At 42.7% G+C, this 22057-nt stretch overlaps 1 long non-coding RNA gene across 2 annotated transcripts; it reads left to right on the top strand.

Annotated features, from left to right (window-relative positions):
• Positions 1-927: 927 nt before the first annotated feature.
• Positions 928-21347, top strand: LOC111844450 (uncharacterized). Of its 2 annotated transcripts, XR_011988779.1 has the most exons (4): positions 945-1020; positions 15135-15199; positions 17060-17256; positions 20776-21347. It is a non-coding gene; the product is annotated as an uncharacterized lncRNA (long non-coding RNA). The 2 variants fall into 2 exon arrangements; XR_011988778.1 differs by lacking the exon at positions 15135-15199 and having other exon boundaries at positions 928-1020.
• The last annotated feature ends 710 nt before the right edge of the window (positions 21348-22057 follow it).

The following is a 22057-nucleotide window of genomic DNA, read 5'->3' on the forward strand; positions in this document are numbered from 1 at the left end:
TGGCAGCATAGCAAATAGACTATAGATCAGGGGTGGGCAATCTTATCCGCGAAGGAGCGGTGTGTATGTAGGTTTTTGGGATAACTTTTAGGTCAGTTCTTCAAACCCAGGTGTGAGGACTCTTCAGCCAATCAGTCCGCTAATTAGTGACCTAATTAGGGAGTTGCAGCGAAAACCTGCATACACACCAGCCCTTTGTGGATAAGATTGCCCACCCCTGCTATAGGTGATCCACCATTTGCTGAGACACACATCCAATCATGGGGAGGGCTTTCCTACAACCTGCTGTCTGCTTTGAGCTGGGGCTCTCGGCAGGAGTCGTTTGGGTCATGAAAACTCCCTCCACTGGAAATCCCCTGTACTGGACTTTATATACAACTGGAATGCCATGTCCCAAATGCCAGAGAGAGGGCTGCAATGAATTGGTCCTTTTACTCAACCCTTTGTTGTTGTGTGAAAACTTTAAATGTCTTATTCAGAGAAGGGGTTATTAAACCAATACATATTATTATTGTTAACTTTAATTATTTTGGCTAGTTGATGCTTATATACTTACAAGGCTAGCATACATTTTTTTATTTTAACCTTTTATATAGCAGTTTAAGTGAAATATTTATCAGAAGACTGCCTCTTGGAACACAAAATAGCAACCAATTTGGTTCACCTCTGTGGTACTCCCTGCTTTTTCTGCTAGTTAATCTTTTTTTGTAACATATTTAAGCACTCCGTATGGGCACCGTTAAGATATACATGAGAAGAATTGTTGTTGGTGCTGATATCAGTAAAACTTATAAAAGTCTACCATTGTCCAGACAGCTGAACTCCACTTGGTCCCTGAAATGGAATGTATAACTGTCATTCAGCACATTGCACAATTATCCTAGACCTCAGGAAGGAGATGATGTCATTGGTCACTGAAATGAGATACGGCATTTTCAGCCCAAGTTTCAGGCTCCTTGTAGAAACAGCAGAGCTGCCAGGGAGCTGGAGGCTTCCAGGGATCAGACTTCACTATATGCGGTAAGACTTGAGCTGCTCATTGTTAAAAATGGAACTATCAAGATGAAAACCAAGGGTTGTGAGTAGGTTCATGTGTCTATGTGTGGCTAACATTGGCTTTCAAACATTTTGTAGAGTTCATCCTGATATTCAGTCAGGATTAAGCTGTGGGTGCTTGTTGAGGTGATGAATAGTAGCTGAAAACCAACAGCATGCCCGTAATTCTTCCTTTATTTGAAGCTAGCTCCGAGCACGGTCTCCACAAAGCCAGGCTTTGACGACCAGCAAACATCTGCCCTTATTTGCAGTTGTGTGCCAGATGGCAGCCCAAAATGCCATTTCACTGAGGGCACAGCATGCCACTGATAAAATAAAACCCATAAAAGTAACACGAGCAGGTTTTAAAATAGCTGAACTGCCCGACGACATGGTAGGAGAAAAGTCTATATTTCACTGAATATGCAGGCAGGTATCAGGTTCAGGCTGGAGCGCCGCGCTTTCGTGCCGAGTGACTAAATGTGATGGATATCAGCCCCTGTGTTTCTGCTGCTAACTGCACCGACTGCAGTTAGCAGCAGAAGCCTTCAGAGCCAGTATGTCAACATGGATGGTGTTTCAGCCCAGGGTGGTATTCTGACTCCATCTCCTCCAGGTCATCATGAAGGGTACAAGACTGTGACTATATTCTTTTAGCTGAATCTGTCCTCCTGATATTGTTGTTATGTCCTAAAAACAAACAGTACAACAGCACCTAGGAGGAACAGGGCAGCTTTACAGGCAGCTCAAGGCATTTATTTAGCGGCAAAGCTAATTAAGCTGCACAAAGTCTAGAGTTTTTTTCCTCCATGAAAGTGAACAATGTAATTTCCTGCAGGTCTTTCATCAATTTCTACTTGATGAAAGACCTTTAGGGCTCCTTAAAGGGACTTAATGCGAATACAGTGTCATGTTCAAAAGGCCGTTTTAAAACTGTGAAGTATGTTGTTTTTTGTGTATATCAAGATACCAGTGGAGTTATTCATAAAAATCATGATCATATATCATATATATTGATCATATAGCTGCCTGCAAACATTGACATCCCTAATCTCATTTATGCAAAATAAACATGCCATCAGCTTGACAACAGGCTTTACTCCACTTCCATGCACTTGGCACTAATGCGGAGATCTGCTGCACTTACATGTTATTTGGCATGTTTGCTTTTATTGTTTGACTGTTTTCCCAAAGGTATTGCTTAGCTACGATTAGTCAGAAGATCCTAAACATTCAGCTGAAGTAGCCACAACTGTGCCAAGGTAGTTGGCAAATGTCTTGTTTGCTTTCTGCTACTGTACCATTATGGCTTTTGTCTCGAGCTAATCCCTGACAGTATCTGAATGATTTACAAAGCCTTTTCGTGGATATGTTACATTAGCAACTTTTTCCTTTTAGTGATACTTTCATGGTCCATTAATGATGAGTTCTAAATGTATAGCACAACAATATTAGAGAAGTGTAACCAGTTAAACTTGATTAGAAATACATTTGATCTGTACGTTACTCTAATAATAAGAAAATATATCCTTCCATTTTTCCTGACTGCTTTTTCAGTGTGGTACTAAAATCTTAACCCCGTGCCATAGCATTACTATTTATGTTGTTTCTCGCTGACATGAAGCAGAGAAAATACTGTGGATGGTCATCACCAAGAGCCCATGTTATTAGCTTTTTTCAGTGTGATTAAATGATATAGATTATCGCTTTGTATTGTTATAAATCCAGTCGAAACCCAAATATATCATGAAAATCAATATACCCAAAGCTGGCAGCGTGAACAGGCTGAGGACGCCACAAGTAAACTTTTTGTTGTTTGCTGTCCAAAAATAGATAAAAGTTTGACCACTAGATGGGGGAAAAACATTTCTTTCCACAACTGGCTAATCTTCAATGTATATCTGATTTAAGCACCCCAATAGATTAACATGCTAGCATTTTTCTGTATTTGAACCCTTATATGGGTATCATTAAAGGAAACTTAATTTTACATTTAACTCATTTATCTGACACTTTATTCCAAAGCTACTTACAATTGTGGGAGGGATTACAATGAATGTGTACTCTCTGGGATGCAACATACCCATGTAAACTGCTTTGTGGTGACTCGGCTGTGAAAGGTGCTATATAAAAGTAGATTAAATTGAATGAATGTTATTGTTGCAGCTAATTTGTTTAATTTGTGTTCATTGACCAATACTAAAACTAACGACAACAAAAAAGATAAAAAAATCCTTTAAAATATTCAATTCCTCCACTTTAGCGTGATGTTAGTGGTGGGCATTGACTGCTCGTCCATCAGCTTTTGCTACATTATCTAAAAGCATTTTACATTATCCCTGCCCAAAGCCCCCAGTGAGCAAGCCAGAGGTAACAGTGGGAAGGAAAAACTTCCTAGTAGGAAGAAACCTTGAGAGGAACCAGAAAGGGGGAGCCCGTCCTCCAGGGGCCAGGAGAGGAACTCCAAAATAGCAAAGTCGCAGTTTATGAAGTAAAATTGTGTATAGTCCAGGTATAAATGTGGAAGGTCCAGTGGAGTTACTGAAGCTGATTTCAGGGCAGGCAGGTGATGGGGTTGCTTTCGACAACACAATGTGTGTTGGGGTGTACAGGCAGGAGAGATGTCATTGGCAAGGGGGACATCACTGGCAGCTGGGCAGACAGGAGAGACATCAATGGCAGGAGGTCAGGCAGGAAAGATGTCACTGGCAGGAGGGTGGGCAGGAAAGGCATCACTGGTGGGAGGGCGGTCAGGAGATACATGTCTGGCAGCTGGGCAGACAGGAGAGACATCAATGGCAGGAGGTCGGGCAGGAAAGATGTCACTGGCAGGAGGGTGGGCAGGAAAGACGTCATTGGCAGGAGGATGGGCAGGAGATACATCACTGGCAGTAGGGCGGGCAGGAGATACATCAACTGGCAGGAGGGCGGGCAGGAAAGATGTCACTGGCAGGGGGGCAGGGAGGAGACACATAAATTGTAGGGGGGACATCACTGGCAGCGGGGCAGGCAGGAGAGTCGTCATTGGCAGCAGAGTTGATTGGGTGTCTGTATTACAGCTGGTCCCTACAGTGGAGATGATTGGGTCTCTGTATTACAGCTGGTCCCTACAGTGGAGATGATTGGGTCTCTGTATTACAGCTGGTCCCTACAGTGGAGATGAGTGAGTCTCTGTATTACAGCTGGTCCCTACAGTGGAGATGAGTGAGTCTCTGTATTACAGCTGGTCCCTACAGTGGAGATGACTGGGTCTCTGTATTACAGCTGGTCCCTACAGTGGAGATGAGTGAGTCTCTGTATTACAGCTGGTCCCTACAGTGGAGATGAGTGAGTCTCCGTATTACAGCTGGTCCCTACAGTGGAGATGAGTGAGTCTCTGTATTACAGCTGGTCCCTACAGTGGAGATGAGTGAGTCTCCGTATTACAGCTGGTCCTTACAGTGGAGATGAGTGAGTCTCTGCATTACAGCTGGTCCCTACAGTGGAGATGAGTGAGTCTCTGTATTACAGCTGGTCCCTACAGTGGAGATGAATGAGTCTCTGTATTACAGCTGGTCCCTACAGTGGAGATGAGTGAGTCTCTGTATTACAGCTAAGGCTTACAGCAGAGCCAACTCGGTATCATACCAAGTCCATAATGTGGAGCTGACTGTGTGTATTTGGCTCTCAGAACAGTTCATCCAAACTGTTTCTTTCTTATCCTGAAGTAGGTTTGTTTCTTATGCTGGCATCCTGTCACACCACCCACCCTACCCTGTAACTGGGCACACTAAGATGTGTTTCACTCTGCCATTCAAACAGCTACAGGTTCACATGTGGTTGCACGTATGTGCATCCATGGTTGCATATGCGTATGCACATATGTGGTTGCTTGTGTGTATTTGCTTCTGTGGCTGCCTGTGCATATGCACATGTATGGCCAGGTCTGGCTGTCTTAAGCAGAGTAAATTTGCTGTCTTCAACGAGTCCAATGAAAAATAAACATGGTGGGTCCAGTGAAGTGGAACATCCTCAGAAATATATCTGCAGATAACTTATATATTTATAGGTAACCTATGCCAACTTTACAATGACACGTTTAGAGAAAACCTCCTCCTGAAAATTTGACAAGAATGAAACAAAACACAAGAAGAAAGATACAGTCTGTATCGGACTGTTTATCCAGTCATTGGGTCTCCCTGTCAGGACATGTGCCAAACTGGGACTGTGAGAACCAGTGCACACTTCTTTCACTTGCCTCCCGTCGTGTGTGTTTCTTGTTCAGTTCTTTACAAATGGCAATGATCACTTCTAACCATGGAAAGATGAGCAAGAGAAGAACCTAGCTATGTATGCAAGCTGAGAAGGCCTCCGAGCTCTGGCATGTCGGAACAGCAACAGACCCAATGTCCTCAATGGAGAAAGCATTTTCAGTTTCTACCTTTGAGCACTGCTGATGTCCCATTTTAAGAAACAACAAAACTCTTGATTTTTGTTACTACTTTTTATTTACTTTTGTGACTCCAGCTGGGATAGAAGTCATTAATTCTGTTCAGCGGCAATGGGACATTCCTACAAATATAGCGTATAATGTAAAGTATGTGTGTGTCTCTGTCTACGTGTGTGAATACCGAACTGTGCACACAGATGCACCTCCCCGGGGGAAAGATGGAGAGAGCAGCCAGATGTGGCGGTCTACTATGACCCCCACAACGCCATCCCCTTCCAAGCAAAACAAGTCATGCTCTCAGTGTGCTGGGAGAGAATTTGGCCCAGGTTCACTCACAGTTTATCTTTTGTGTACCTCCCAGCACCAGTCAGTGGCCTCCGAATGGCCGAACAAAAGCTCCTGGAATGCCGATGTGGCTTTTCCGGCAGCTTCCACATGCGCCCTCTGCACAAAGTCGCTTGCCAGCATGATCTCATAGCTGTGGGCCACGGGGCCCAGCTGCCTGCTTTCTCCTCAGCCGGATATCGGGCTGTTCCATGGCACGGTGCAGACGTGGATGGGACTGAACAGCAAGGCAAGCTTTCGGCCGCATTGCCCATGAGTTTAACGGGAGTTCTTTTCGTTCCCCCCGGATGGTTTGTTTAGGAATATAAAGCAGTGACCACCTGCACTCAAAGGCAGCCAGCTGGATCTCCCTCCAGTCCATTGTGTCATTCGGATAAAATTGCTCTCTCAAAGAACGACAAATTTAAGTGACCACATAGCTTGGACTATTTAGAAGTTGATTTTTTTTTGCCACGACTGCTCCCTGTGGAAGGTCCGTGTGAACTCCTGCTGGGTTTGGCCCTGCTCACTCAGAATTCGGAAGCCTTAGGTCTTTCTCTGTGTCCCCAGGACAAAAATAAGCTCCTGCAGGAACGCACCCCATGCCTGCTTCTCTGCTACAACCTTTACATTATTTAGGGGAGACCAGGGACATCTGATGATTTTTTTTTTCATTTTCATTTTTACAAGATGAAGAAAAATAAGTTTGATGAGTTATGAAGGAAGATTACTCTTTCGAACACCTTACCCTGTAGAACAGTTGAAGGGATCCCTAACTATCTAATACACGGATGCCTGGAACCTTCAGAAATCACTGACTGGTGAGAGCAGAAATGCCGGAAGGCACTGAACTACCAGTTTAGGAGTGTCTGAAATGAACATGCCCATCTCACACAGGAAAAGGCCCCATTTAGTACAGTTCAGCACATTCCTGTCTATGTTCTTTGATTTACTCTTTTATTTAAATGTGTTGCTAATGTGGAATGAGGTGTTCCTGTAGCCTTTTGAGTTGAAATAGACAAACTGTGAATAAATGGAGTCTCCCCTATTATGAGAATATATCAAAATGCCTAATCTTTTATATTAACAATATTATGGTTTGTTTGTTGGTGAATTAATTTGAAAATACTTCACAGAATGACCAGGCAAGCCAAAACTATGAAATTTACTATTGCTTGAGCACTTAAATTAAGTTCTCAAAATGTGCTTGCCAGACAGCCTGAGGCATAATAGTGAGATTGCTTAGAAAAATATGTAAGATTGGGAACAAACTGGGCCATGGTAGATTAATGATGTAGCTCTATAAACAGTGTTTACCTGGTCATCAGCAAACCAAATAAACACTGCCATAATTTGCAGACAGATGGTCTGATTCTGATTTTGATTAGACTATTCTTGTCATCAAAAATGTGCTGCCTTCAGTTTATGATGTCTTCATTTTACTTTTCTTGTTTCAGTACTTTTTGATTGTGTCAGCCCCTCTGCAAAGCCCGAGTAAGTCTGAGAGAATTTACTGTCTTGAACGACAACATTATGCTTGGCTAATGTTGCAAAAAGGCAGCATATTCGACAAAGAAATATGAGTCTCATAAATGAAATACCAGAACAGAAGACAGAAAAAAAAGAAAATAAAAGTTAAATAAAGCACAACAAAGGCTGAAAGTTCAAAATTTTTGGGACTACACTCCTTGGAAGGTCGCCACTGACAAAAGAATCATCTCAGAACCAGTAGCTGGGAGACTAGATTCTGCATCTGATCCAGGGGAAAAGGGAACACAAGTGCTAGTAGAGATATGTTACTCCCCCACACAATGGTTTAATTATCATAGGGGGGTGGAGTTGTAAATGTTTTCCACAGCAACAACAGTGCTTTCTGTCAAAACACAGACTGATACTGGCAGCAAATGCAAGCAGAAAAGAAGATTGGAGCAAATGAAGGTTGGAGATGGGTATCATGGGGTAATGTGCCTTCGTGCCCTATAAGGGGCGTTGGAGTTAGACATGAGGGGGTAATGTGCCTTCACTCCCTATGGGGGGGGGGGGGGGGAGTTGGAGTTGGGTATCATGGGATAATGTGTCTTCACACACTGTAGGGGGGGAGGTTGGAGTTAGATATGAGGGGGTAATGTGCCTTCATTCCCTATGAGGGGGGGGGGGGAGTTGGAGTTGGGTATCATGGGATAATGTGTCTTCACACACTGTAGGGGGGGAGGTTGGAGTTAGATATGAGGGGGTAATGTGCCTTCATTCCCTATGAGGGGGGGGGGGGAGTTGGAGTTGGGTATCATGGGATAATGTGTCTTCACACACTGTAGGGGGGGAGGTTGGAGTTAGATATGAGGGGGTAATGTGCCTTCATTCCCTATGAGGGGGGGGGGGGAGTTGGAGTTGGGTATCATGGGATAATGTGTCTTCACGCACTGTAGGGGGGGGGGTTGGAGTTAGATATGAGGGGGTAATGTGCCTTCACTCCCTATGGGGGGGGGGAAGTTGGAGTTGGGTTTCATGGGATAATGTGTCTTCACGCACTGTAGGGGGGGGGGGGGGGTTGGAATTAGATATGAGGGGGTAATGTGCCTGTGGATTTTTGTCTTGTTTTGGTGACTGACTGATTTACTGTTAAAAACGAGGCTGAGTTTTGCCTAGCGAGTGGAAAAATCTCACCTTTTCTCCTTAACAACTACTGTTTTGGCTTGGAGTGCCGAGACTCTACCCATGGAGGGTTTCGGGCTGCTAGTTAATGTGCTGTGCAGTGTCCAAGCATTGCATAAGTATGGTTTGCATGTGTACTCTCGATGAACCCAGTGACTCCGTAAACCCTGGACATATGGCAAGAGAAACACACTATACCAGATAATCAACAGATTACACTAGATTAAGTTAATATTCCAAAATCTCCAAATTATGGTGCATTTCTTAATGTAGGATAGAAAAATAATTATATATGAGAGAAAGAAGGGACTTTTTGAAGTTCTGTGTTTTCTCTCTGCGGTAAGGCAAGAATTTATAAAAATAAGCCCAAAAGCTGTGTGTGATTTCCCATTCCCTGTCAGGGCCAAGATGGTCTTTGCTTTCAGGGTTCAGGTTTCAGGCTTCTGCTGATTTCAAAGTGAATGAGACGAGCTGAGCAGTGGGCATTTGTGAATGTTGGCAGCGATATCCTGTGTGGGACTGAGAGACCCTTTGTAGACCTAGATTAACATGAATGGCAGTAAAATAAATATCTTCTAGTATACAGGAGCATGAATTAACATCCGCTTCTCCTGCTATTTTTCTGGGGTGGATTCGATGTTCAGTGCACCATGTGGTGAAGTCACTTCCGATATGGCTGAAATCTATATCCAGCAAATCCAAAGCAGGCAGCAGAAATATGGTATCCTAGAGCAGCCTTCCCTTGGCCTGGCATTTCCTGGCTCAGCAGTAGCCCCTCATCCCTTGGGACAGTAATATGGGAATATGGTAAGCCCCCAATGGCAGGCTTCCTCTCTACAGGGATATGGTAAACCACTGATGAAGGGAGTCCTCTCTACAGGGATATAGTAAACCCTGGATGGCACAATGGCAGGCGTCCTCTCCAAGGGCATATGGTAAACCCCTGATAGCAGGTGTCCTCTCTATGGGGATATGGTAAACCCCCAATGGCAGGAGGCCACTGTATGGAGATACGGTAAACCCCAATGGCATGAGGCCTCTTTACCGGGATATGATAAACCCTTGATGACAGGTGTCCTCTCTCCAGGGATATGATAAAACCACAATGGCAGGCGTCCTTTCTACTGGGATATGGTAAGCCCACTATGGCATGCATCCTCTCTATGGGGATATGGTAAAACCACAGTGGCAGGCGTCCTTTCTACTGGGATATGGTAAAACCACAATGGCAGGAGTCCTTTGTACGGGAATATGGTAAACCCCCAATGGTAGATATCCTCTCTACGGGGATATGGTAAGCCCACGATGGCAGCCGTCCTCTCTACGGGGATATGGTAAACCCTCGATGGCAGACGTCTTCTCTACGGGGATATGGTAAACCCACGATGGCAGACGTCTTCTCTACGGGATATGGTAAACCCTCGATGGCAGACGTCCTCTCTACGGGGATATGGTAAACCCACGATGGCAGACGTCCTCTCTACGGGCATATGGTAAACCCCCGATGGCAGACGTCCTCTCTACGGGCATATGGTAAACCCCCGATGGCAGACGTCCTCTCTACAGGGATATGGTAAACCCCCGATGGCAGACGTCCTCCCTACGGGGATATGGTAAACCCTCGATGGCAGACGTCCTCTCTACGGGGATATGGTAAACCCCCGATGGCAGGCATCCTTTTTAATAGGACTTACCTGTATGGGGAGCTGCTCTGTTCATAACCTTTAGTCTGCAGGTAGTCTAATGAAAAGGGCTTGTTGCTCAGTCTCCTGCCAAGTCAGATTCGGAGAAAAGTAAGCAGTGGTGCCAACTTCCATTCACATGAAAACCTCCCTAAAATGTTCTAAATTTAGCTCAATGGCAGCAAGGCCATTTTGCTATGCATATTCACCACTGGCTCTGCTAGTTGACAAAATCAATGTGCAGTAACTTTCTCTGCAAATAACTGGAATTCCAACCCTCTCTAAAGGTACCCCCATGTGATTCTGCGGCATTGGCTTTCGGGACTGGTGACTTGGGGTTTTTGGAAACTCAACAACCATGCAAAGGACATATGGTGTGCACGCAGCTAGAAGCACCATCACCAGAAATGGGGATGGAAATGGTGGCAGGCCTGGACCAAGTCAGAAGTTTACAATTAATAACATTTTTTCAGAGTGGCTCAAAGTCCGGTTGAAGTAGACCACCATCCTCTTGCTCTGAGTCTCCACCCACAACAACACTGTGCTGAGTCCCACATTGCTAGTGTCTGCCTTCATGATAAATGGGAGTGCTGGCTCAGGGTATGCCAGCATTGGGGCCTTGATCAGCACAGTCCAGAGGCAGCCAACGTCAGTGGCACAATCCTCCAACCATATGAAAAACTGTCCCTTTTCACTGAGCTAGTGGAGTGGCTTGGTGGTGCTGGCAGTTTAATGAAGGCCTTCATAAACTCCCAGTAATATGAGGCTAGACCCAGGAAGGTGCAGAGTTAGGTGTCATGGCAGTGAACATGGTGAGCAGGTTTTTTTTAGGACTTTCTGAGAGTCAGCAGCATAAGAGAGCAGGTCATCCAGATAGAAGTTGCACTGCTTCCTTGGAAATGTCAGGGTCAGCACCCTGTTTTTTGTGTCTTCTCCTAGGGTTTACATCCTGTACTCCCCATTGTCAGTCTTCAGTGTTTCCTCTGCTCCCCAGATAGCTGCATAGCTCAATCCTCTGATCGCATGTTCAAACCCTGCCTCCTGTGTTTTTTGTATTTCTGTAGATTTTGTTCCCTAGGGTTTCATTTGTTTCAGTTTTCTAGTTTAGTTACTTATATTCTTGTGGCGAGAGGAATGGGATGCTACTGAATAGTACCAAAACCAATGGTACTAATGGCCACAATTCAAGCTCGACTACGCCACCCGAGGAATTACATCCAGAGAAAATTTGGTCGCCCTACCACCGAACCAAGGCACACTGGTCCGTTGACTATTAGAGCGGAGAGACGTTGTTCCAAACACAGATTTTATTAAATCTCAAACCATAAAAAAAAGATTGGTCAACCAGAACACCATAGGCCTAGAGCAAGGTTTCTCAACCCAGTCCTCGGGGACCACCAGACGGTCCACGTTTTTGCTCTCTCCCAATTGGCAGGGAATTGGGAGAGAGCAAAAACATGGACCGTCTGGTGGTCCCCGAGGACCGGGTTGAGAAACCCTGGCCTAGAGTACAGCCCAGATACCAGCAGCCACTTCTTTCCGGTCTAAGACTTGGCACTGGAGCCTAAGACAGTACAGAAGAACCCAATGGATTCACTCAGTCACACAGGTGAAAAATAACTGCAAACCAAATGTGTACTCGGCACACAAAACCCAAAAAGAAAAATTGCACTCTAAACAAACAAAATTAACCAATAAAGAATAAATAAAATAAGATACATGGCAATATGACCCACAAAAGGAAATTCACATTAATGGACACAGCAAAAATGCATATTGCCCATCCAAAACATGAAACAAAATATACCAAACAAGTAAATGTAATACAATTAAGTAACAAAAGAAAAACACACAAGCCTTTGAAAAGCGAGGGACCAATCAACCCCTCTAACACACCGGCATACGCACACACACGCTGACGCACACACCCCAGCAAAACAGTACCACGGTTAAGAACCTGCCGATAAAATCAGCCGGCTACCAGACCAGCAACAGGCTGGACAGAGTACAGCAAAACCAAGAAGGAGCGATCAAAGTGCAAAACAGTGCAAGCAACACTAAACAGCAGCAGTAGGCAGAGCAGAGCTGCCATAGGCAGAGCAGCAGTTATTCCAAGTAAGATGAAGCAGCAATCACTGCCACACCACAGCACACTGGACCCTGTGGTAATAGAGCATTAAGGTAAGGGATGATTAATTATAATATAATGCTATATATCCACATACGAACTAGGCAAGATGTTCCACTCACACCTTGGGAGAGAACCCAGCCGTATTATTCCCAGTGTCAGGCGTCCTGTCGCAGCTTGCTATACTTGCTCTGCCCAGGGGCTAAACGCACTGATGCAAAATGTCCCGACCACTAATTTGTGGATGAACTGGAAGTCCGACAATGGAAATGACCGCCGAAAAGAGTGTGGAGACCCCATAACCCTTTTAGTCTGAGCGCCCTCTCCTATTGGCGACTCACCGCCAGGAAATTAATGGTGCACAGATCTCATATTTTCCTCCTGCTACATTCTGTTTTGGTTTTTTGCTTTGCCTTAGTTCTGTTTTACCTGCTCTCATTATTTTCCCAGTTTTTAGATTCTGTTTCCTTGTTTCTTTGACAGGGAAGTGTGAATTTCACAGGCCGAATGGCATTAGCCAAAAATGCCACAGCCCTTGACCGATGGTGAACATGATGTTGGGTGGAGCATCAGGGGTAGTTCAACCTGTAGCCATTAAAGAGGTTCACTGAACTAAACCATGTTTAGCTGGAGATATGGTCCAGTGCAATGTCAATCCAGGGCAGTCCATATGAGTCCTTCCAGGTTACAGAGTTCAGGCTCTGGTAATCCACACAGAACCTGCCTATACTTGGTGAGGACCAGCCTGTGCAGTTGCAGGCAGATGGGCAGGATACCTCCAGTGTCAGTATGGTGTTGGGTAAATCTGATTAGCTTATACTCGTCATCCTTGGCTATGAAAATGTCAAGGTGTCCATCTCATAGTGTCCTCAACCAGTACTGTTGTCCCATCATCAGGCTCATGCTGCTCTCTTGCCATAGTTTGTGGACTGCCTGAACCATCTCTTGGGAGGGTTCCATCGTCATGCTGTCATTCTTATGCTGCATCAGGGGGGTTGGCTGCATATCAGGGCCTGCCAGAACAGTGTGGAGTCTGGTGATCTCTTTACCAATAATCTGCTGCTATGTTTGCTAGTTTCAAGTCTTGCTGCAATCATGCTGGAGGGTCACTGCATTGTAATGGGAAGCATGGCATGACTGGCAGTTGATGAGATGTTTCTGGTGTGGACATGATCACCTGTACACTGTCTGCTTCTATCAGAGCAACTGCAAGTGTACCTGGTGGCTGCAGTTGGTATGGAGAGCCAGATCTTCCTGCAGGCCACTGGGGTCCGCTGCGATTTCCCCAAGGGTGGCACTGTCCTACCTCTGCTGACTTGCTTGCTCTGCCCTCATGCCCTCCTCTGACGAACACTGGGGGAAGCACTACCCTAATGTCAGTGCCAGAGGGGTGTAGTCCCGCTACTTGTTGGGGGACAAGCTGAGGAGGGCTTAGATTGCTTTTTCTTCCAATGCCAGCACCTGGTGGACCACACTCTCTGCATTGCTCCTCCCATTGTGCAATGCCGCAAGGCACCCTTGAGGGAAGTAGGGCTCCAGGGGCCCCTCACCACTGGTGTGAGGAAGCCTCAGAATGGTCTTCATCCTCCCCCCCACTCTCGGCACATCATGAAGCATGCTGAATGCATGCAGTCCAAATAAGTCTTTACTAGCCAACCCCTTGGTGTCACAATGTTGTCTATTAATCTACCTATAATTGTTGATGTTTTTATCTGACACAAAATAAGTCGCCTTAAATACATACATACACAAATATATATATATATTAGTGCTGTCAAATGATTAAAATTTTTAATCAGATTAATCACAGGGTTGCTGTGGATTAATTTAGATTAATCACGATTAAATACCATTAATTTTTAATCTATATTAATCGCATTTCATTTTGCATGAGCAAACAGATTCAAGAAAAAAGGGAATACATATGCACTTAACATGTTTACTGAACATCTTGAACATGAGTCGGATGCAATCCATCTGCCACATCAAAAAGCAAGATTTTTTGCTTAGCCCGACAACTTGTCAGATTTAAGGTACTGTACCTCAGTTTAAATGGTCTTTATCTTCTTTCACTTACAATTAGCCCAAACTACCGTAAATCCGACAAATAATCCGACTAATCATGAAATCCAATTCTAGCCCGGTTAATTGCCATTGTTAGCAATATTAGTTGATAACACATTACGCGCGGTGCTTTACGTATAAAACTCCGTAGCAACACGTCGACAAATAAGTTGGATGGTATAGTGTGTGCGACCGATTTAATGAGCCACAAATGAGAAGTAGTGCTTAAACAGTATAAAACTACAACTTTCCCTTCTATTGATAAAGGGTGCAGCCATCTTTGATTCTGAACTCAAGATCCTCTGTGCTGCTCTGAGATATTTCTCAGATCTCCAAGAAATGGGAGCGCGCATCTCGTCACTTCCGGCTTCAAAACTCGGGAATCTGACTCGGAATATGAGTTCCGAGGGCAAATGGAATGCACCAAAACTGCCCAAAATGGATTGACAGAGACATTTCAGGGATTTTGAGTCATCCTGCACTACAGATGGGTTAATTGCGTTAAAAATTTAAATCAGATTAATCATGATGATGGATTAACCCGCGTTAACCCGTTAATTTTGACAGCCCTAATATATATATATTACTGTATGTCAATTTAAGACCTCTCCTACAGTATATGGACTATATTTAAAAATATTTGTCATTTGGTAAAACTTTCAAATGTATGAAGTAAAAACGGTGTTAAACTCATTGAATGTATCGAAAACTACAGCTTACTTGAGCTTTAGATAGCATAGCCCTTGGATTATGTTGCATTTATGCTTTGTTGTAATGTTTATGTGTACATATGTATGTATATCACTGTTTCCCAACCCAGTCCTCGGGGAACCCCAGACAGTCCGCGTTTTTGCTTCCTCTCAGCTCCCAGCACATCTGTACCAGGTATTCTATGTTCCTGATTAGCTGGCAGCTGTATATACAGTATATATATGGTTCCATATACACGCATAGAGAATACAGAGATATACTGGTATGGATTGTATCTATACATAATGTTGCAATCAGAAATATTCAAGCCCCCAAAGATTTTAAGGATTTATCAATTAAAGTTGTGTCAAAAAGCAAGACTCTGCTTTAGATGACATCTTTATGAGTTGAGTGAAACATAAAATCAACACATAAAATGAAAAAGTATTTGTGTGTAACAGTGTGTTTTGTTAAGTTAGCCTTGTCACAATTATTCAACCCCATACAATACTGTCGTTTTATAAAGCTTTCTGAAAATTTTTATGGCTCAAAGTGGAGTTGAAACATAATTAAGCCTTTGGGAACTCTATAATGATTCTTCATTTGCTTCAGCTATGATGCATATATAAACCCCACTCATGAAGGTATTCAAGGTGAGTTGCAATTATGGGAAAGACAATGGAGCTTCCACAAAAGCTGAGAGAGGAGATTATTTCATCACACCTGAAGGGCTTTGGGTATAAGAAGATTTCCAAAACATTTAACATTCCAAGAGTCACCATTGGGACAAGGAAGTTTAAAACTCGTGGAACAGCAAAAATACCAGGCCATTTTAAAGAGAAATGTGATGCCTTCTGTTGACAAATTGCACCTTGGTGATCATTGGACTTTTCAGCAAGACAATGATCCCAAGCACATCTCCAAATCAACCAAAGCTTATTGGAGAAAAAGATCCTGGAACATCCTGGAGTGGCCTTCTCAGTCACCAGATTTAAATCCGATTGAAAATCTTTGGTGGGATTTAAAGAAGGCAGTTGCAGCACCGAGGCCATCAAACATTACTGAGCTAGAGACTTTTGCATGTGAAGAATAGGCAAAGATTCCGATTGAGAGGTGTAAGAAGCTTGTCAGCATTTACCGAAAACGTTTGTTGGAAGTTATATAAGCTAAAGGATGCTCCACAAAGTACTAAAGCTGGGGGTTGAATAATACTGCACATGCACATGTGTTAAAAGTATTACGTTTTTCATTTGATTTTCAAAGTTAAGTAAACTTCTGTTGTCAAATTAACTCAGATATGTGTCAATAAATGTTTTTTGTTTGAATGATTTTTTTGTCATTTATTGTCTATCTTTCATCTACATTACTGTCATGTCTTTTGAGGTGAAGGGGTTGAATATTTCTGATTGCAACTGTATATACATACTATACATTTTTGACTGTGATGGAAAAACAAATCTATTGTTTTTTTTTTACTTGGAACCAGTCATGCTGGGTTATCAAAACCCATGAGCTTGCAACCAGGATTAAATTTAACCTACCTAATACAAAACAGAGGGCAGTAGCAGCATCGAGATGAGTTGTAATGTAGTCCATGCATCTTGACATGAAGATCTTCCAGTATGGTTTCTAACTTGGCAGAAGAGCAGAACTTTGTTGCCTGCTTTGCCTTTTAGAAAACATGTAATACCTACAGATATATGATGCTCTTGTGTTGATGAGCAGCTGTAATGTGGAGTTCAGTGACTGGAATGTTTATGGCATTATTTCCCTGCTTGCAACCTGTACTAACTGTTGGAATCTGATATGTAAACCCTGCCCATTTGCCCTTCACTACCAGTAATACACTGCACATTTTTAATGTGTTAAAATACGGAAGCTATCTACCATTTAGTAATAAAAAGTCAATAATCACCATTTCATGGTTGTGCTAGGGGATTACAGCACTATTAGTGGCTCATTAACATGCTATTAGCAGCCCCTAATCTATCTGAGTGCTATAAATGTTTTCCTCTGGCTTTTTAACTTGCCTTCTGTTTTTCTTCTTTGCTTTAGGTGTCGTCACACGGGGGGAGCTGTGCTGCTTCATGATACATAGTTTGGCCAAAAAAGCTTTACAGTCGTAGATGAGCATGAAGTGGCAGAAAACAGTAGCCTTGTGCTATGTGTAGCACTGTGCTCACTGAGGAGACCACGGCAGCGACAGGTCTGCCAGAAAGCAGGAATGGCTGTATGAAATAATCAGCAATGAGGTGATGTACTGTTTATATCACGCACACACACACACAACTGAAATACATGACTCACCGGGAAAACATGCCACTTGGTGTCAAGGTTTCAGAATAGCCCAATGATATGCAAAACATGGTCAGAGGACTTGAGAGAAGCTCTGTATCACAGGCACCCGGATTCCTGTCTCTCCCTTGTAGTATTATTTGTTTATAGAAGTCGGATGTATAAAAATGCTTTTACAGTGATATTAGGATTATGAGCAATAAAAATGATGTGGTAGTTATGGGTGATTTTAATCTACCGGGGATACAGTGGGACATTGTTGCTGGCTCTTCTGAAAATGAACTTGAGATGGTGGAATTAGTACAGGATTGTTTTTTTACTCAGTTTGTTAACACCCCTACCAGGGGAGATGCCATTCTTGATCTTGTTTTGTCTAATAACCAGGACAGGATTGGTAAATTAGATGTTTTAGAACCACTTGACAGTAGCGATCATAACATGGTTAAATTTGAGGTTAAGTTTAGTGCCCGAAGAGCAAAGTCCAAATCAAAAATATATAATGTTAGGAAGGCTAACTTCAATTGTATGAGATTAAAACTAGAAACCGTGAACTGGATGGAGTTAAATAACAAAACTGTTGAAGAGGCATGGGAATTTTTTAAAAGCACGTTATTGCAAGTACAAGAGGACTTCATACCTGTTTCTAGCAAAAATAAATCTAGGAAATTGCAACCTAGGTGGTTTAATAGGGACATAAAGTATAAAGTAAGGAGGAAAAGGGCTTTGTTCCAGAGATGGAAAATAACTGATGATGACATAATAAAGCAAGAGTATCTAAATCTACAGGCTGAATTAAAAAATGACATTAGACGAGCTAAAAGGAATGTCGAAAGGAAGATCGCATTGGAGGCTAAGGATGACGTTAAAAGTTTCTTCCAGTATTTTAACTCTAAAAGAGCTCTAAAAGCTGAAATTACTAATCTGCAGGATAGTAAGGGTCTTATAATTGAAAACGACATTGACATAGTAAATGAGTTCAATGATAGTTTTGCACGGGTATTCACTGTCGAGGACACTAGTAACTTACCAGTTCTTATTACTAATTCAACATCGTCTATAACTAATATATATATAACTGAAGCTGATGTTTTGCAAAGCCTAGCTAAGCTCAAAATAAATAAATCACAGGGCCCTGATGGCATCTTACCTATAGTGTTAAAAGAGATGAGGGATATTATTTGCCGACCCTTAACATTACTGTTTCAAAAATCCTTATCTGAAGGTGTGGTACCTTCTGATTGGAAGCATGCCAACATAACGCCCATTTTCAAAAAAGGGGATAGAAGTAATTTGTCAAACTATAGGCCAATCAGTCTAACTTGTATAACTGGTAAAGTTATGGAGGCTATAATCAAAGAGAAAATGGTAGATTACCTGGACTCAAATAACATTTTGAGGGATAGCCAGCATGGATTTAGGAGAGGTAGATCCTGTTTAACAAATCTGTTGGAGTTTTTTGAGGAAGCTACTCAGGAAGTTGATGATAAGAAGGCCTATGATGTCATCTATTTAGATTTCCAAAAGGCTTTTGATGTTGTTCCCCACAAGAGGCTCTCACTTAAACTCAAAGCGACAGGTATTTTAGGAACTGTAGCGACTTGGATTGATAACTGGTTAACGAATAGGAAGCAGCGAGTAGTTATAAGAGGCTCGATGTCACAGTGGGCCTGCGTTCATAGTGGGGTACCGCAGGGTTCAATTTTAGGACCACTTTTGTTCCTAATTTACATAAATGATATAGACACCAATATATACAGTAAACTGGTGAAATTTGCAGATGACACCAAGGTGGGTGGTGTAGCAGATACTGAACTAGCGGCTCAGCAGCTACAGCGGGATCTTAATTTAATTAGTGACTGGGCTGACACCTGGCAGATGAAATTTAACATAGACAAATGTAAGGTACTCCATGTAGGGAGCAGAAATATAAAGTACAGGTATTTTATGGGACCTACTGAAATAAAGGTAGCTGATTATGAGAAAGACCTTGGTGTGTATGTTGATGCTTCCATGTCTCATTCTCGCCAGTGTGGGGAAGCAATAAAAAAGGCCAATAGGATGTTGGGGTACATCTCCAGGTGTGTGGAGTTTAAGTCAAGGGAGGTAATGCTAAGATTATACAATTCCTTGGTGAGACCTCACCTAGAATATTGTGTACAGGTTTGGTCACCATATCTTAAAAAGGACATAGCGGCCTTAGAAAAGGTGCAGCGTAGGGCCACAAGAATGATTCCTGGTCTTAGAGGAATGTCATACGAGGAAAGGTTATTTGAGCTAAATCTGTTCAGCCTCAAGCAAAGGAGACTGAGGGGGGACATGATCCAGGTCTATAAGATTCTAACAGGTTTGGATGCTGTTCAACCGAATAGTTACTTCAGCATTAGTTCAAATACAAGAACTCGTGGCCATAGGTGGAAATTAGCGGGAGAACATTTCAAACTGGATTTAAGGAAGCACTTCTTTACACAGCGTGTAGTCAGAGTATGGAATAGTCTTCCTGATAACGTAGTGCAAGCTGAATCCTTGGGTTCCTTTAAATCAGGGCTAGATAAGATTTTAACAACTCTGAGCTATTAGTTAAGTTCTCCCCAAGCGAGCTCGATGGGCCGAATGGCCTCCTCTCGTTTGTATAGTTCTTATGTTCTTATGTTCTTAAACAGAACTGGGAGATAATCTGAGCTCCAGGCCACTGACGATAATGCACACATGAGTGCCAAGATGTTCCAATTAATTAATTTTGACAACCCATGCTGTCAGTCTTAAGCTGGTCAAGATTATTTCCTCAGGAATATCAAATGCAGTGAGGCCCTGTTTGGGAATTTGATTGAAAACTGCTTTGTGCAAAGAAAGAAGCTGGCTTCTTCATATGTTGAGCCTCAAGTGTGTAAGTGGAATATGTGTGAATGAACAGACAAGTGATTTGTTCATTATGGCTGTTTATGCCAGTTCTGTTTGGGGGCTTTGCTAAGACTTCACATGTGAAGCAAAATGGCAACATGTCAAATAAAAGTCTAATTGAATTAATTTCACAGTGTCAAACCTTTACAAGCTTAAAGTCCCCAATTGGAAAATCTCTGCCTTTTTTGTAGAATTTACAGTAAATACACTCCATTCTTAGAATGAAGGTTTATCTGTCACTTGGTTATACAGATGGAGTATGATATAGTTTTCTGTTTGGCATCCATTTAATGAAGAGAAAGATATTTTTTTTTTCATCATTCTGCTGAAACATTACAGGCCTATTCAAGTATCTCATATTTGTAGCACATGCATTAAAACGTGTTTTCATACATGTACTATATGCTTGGCTTTGTTTTTATTAAGTGTAGCAATTCAGTCTTTCAGATGATGATGCATTATTAAATTAATTAAAGGATTTCATTGACTTAAAAAATGTCAATCATATCAAAAAAGTGGGCATTTATGTTTACATTGACCAGCCATAACATTAAAAGCATCTGCTTAATATGGTGTAGGTCCCCACATGCCGGCGAAAAAACAGCTCTGATCCATTGAGCATGGACTCCAGAAGACCTCTAAACGTGTCCTGTGGTATCTGGCACCAAGATGTTAGCAGCAGATCCTTAAGTCCTGTAAGTTGTGAGGTGGGGCCTCCATGGATCGGAAATGTTTATTCAGGACATCACACAGATGCTCGATTGGATTGTTGATGTGGAGAATTTGGAGGCCAAGTCAACACCTTGACCGTTTTTTTGTTCCTCAAACCATTCCTGAACAATTTCTGCAGTGTGGCAGGGTGCATTATCCTGCTGAAAGTGACCACTGCCATCGGGGAATACCATTGCCATGACGGGGTGTACTTGGTCTGCAACAATGTTTAGGTAGGTGGTTCATGTCAAAGTAACACCCACATGAATGCCATGACCCAAGGTTTCCCAGCAGAACATCCCCCAGAGCATCACACTGCCGCTGCTGGCTTGCCTTCTTCCCACATCGGCAGTGAACAGGGGTCAGCATGGGTGCTCTGACTGGTCTGTGGATGTGCAGCCCCATAAGCCGCCATGCACTGTCTCTGCTGACACCTTTCTATCATACAGATCCAGCCACTTAAAATTTCCCCTCCAGTCTGGCTGGCAGCCAAATCCCAGCCAAGTTCCTTCCAATTACCATCCGAAAGGTAGAGCCCCCCTTCTTCTAGGGGTGGGCCTATATTTGACTATAAACCCGCCCATTCATTCACTTGCAGGGTGATACCATTAGATGGCGCTGTCTTTACAAAAACTTTACTTTTCTTTTTACAGGGTTAAATGATTGAATGGTCTTTGCTATGAATTAAAAAAGCTCATTTTTGTTTTAATTTATTTTATTTACTTATTTTATTTTAATATGCTTTATTGGTTTGTTTATTGTCTATTCTTATTTATCCTTTGTACAGCACTTTGGTCCTACAGTATATTGATTTGTTTTAAAGTGCTTTATTTTAAGCATAGTCCACAAATTTTCAATAGGGTTCAGTTTGTTGGCTTTGGGAAGGCTGTTCTGATGTGTGTTGTGATCATTGTCCCTGTATCAACTGTCCAGCCATTGATTGTTGATACTGTAACTGTTGATTGATTAAAGAATTTGTAGGTCATAGGTCTCACCTGCTGCAGCAATCAGAATCAGAATCAGCTTTTATTCGCCAAGTGTGCTGGGGCACACAAGGAATTAGTTTCCCACAGTTTGATACTCTCTCATACACAAACAATAAGTTAGAGCTGGGCGATAAATCAATTTAATTGATTAATTCGAATTTAC

The sequence above is a fragment of the Paramormyrops kingsleyae genome, unplaced genomic scaffold (assembly GCF_048594095.1).
Source record: "Paramormyrops kingsleyae isolate MSU_618 unplaced genomic scaffold, PKINGS_0.4 ups125, whole genome shotgun sequence".
Lineage (NCBI taxonomy): Eukaryota > Metazoa > Chordata > Actinopteri > Osteoglossiformes > Mormyridae > Paramormyrops > Paramormyrops kingsleyae.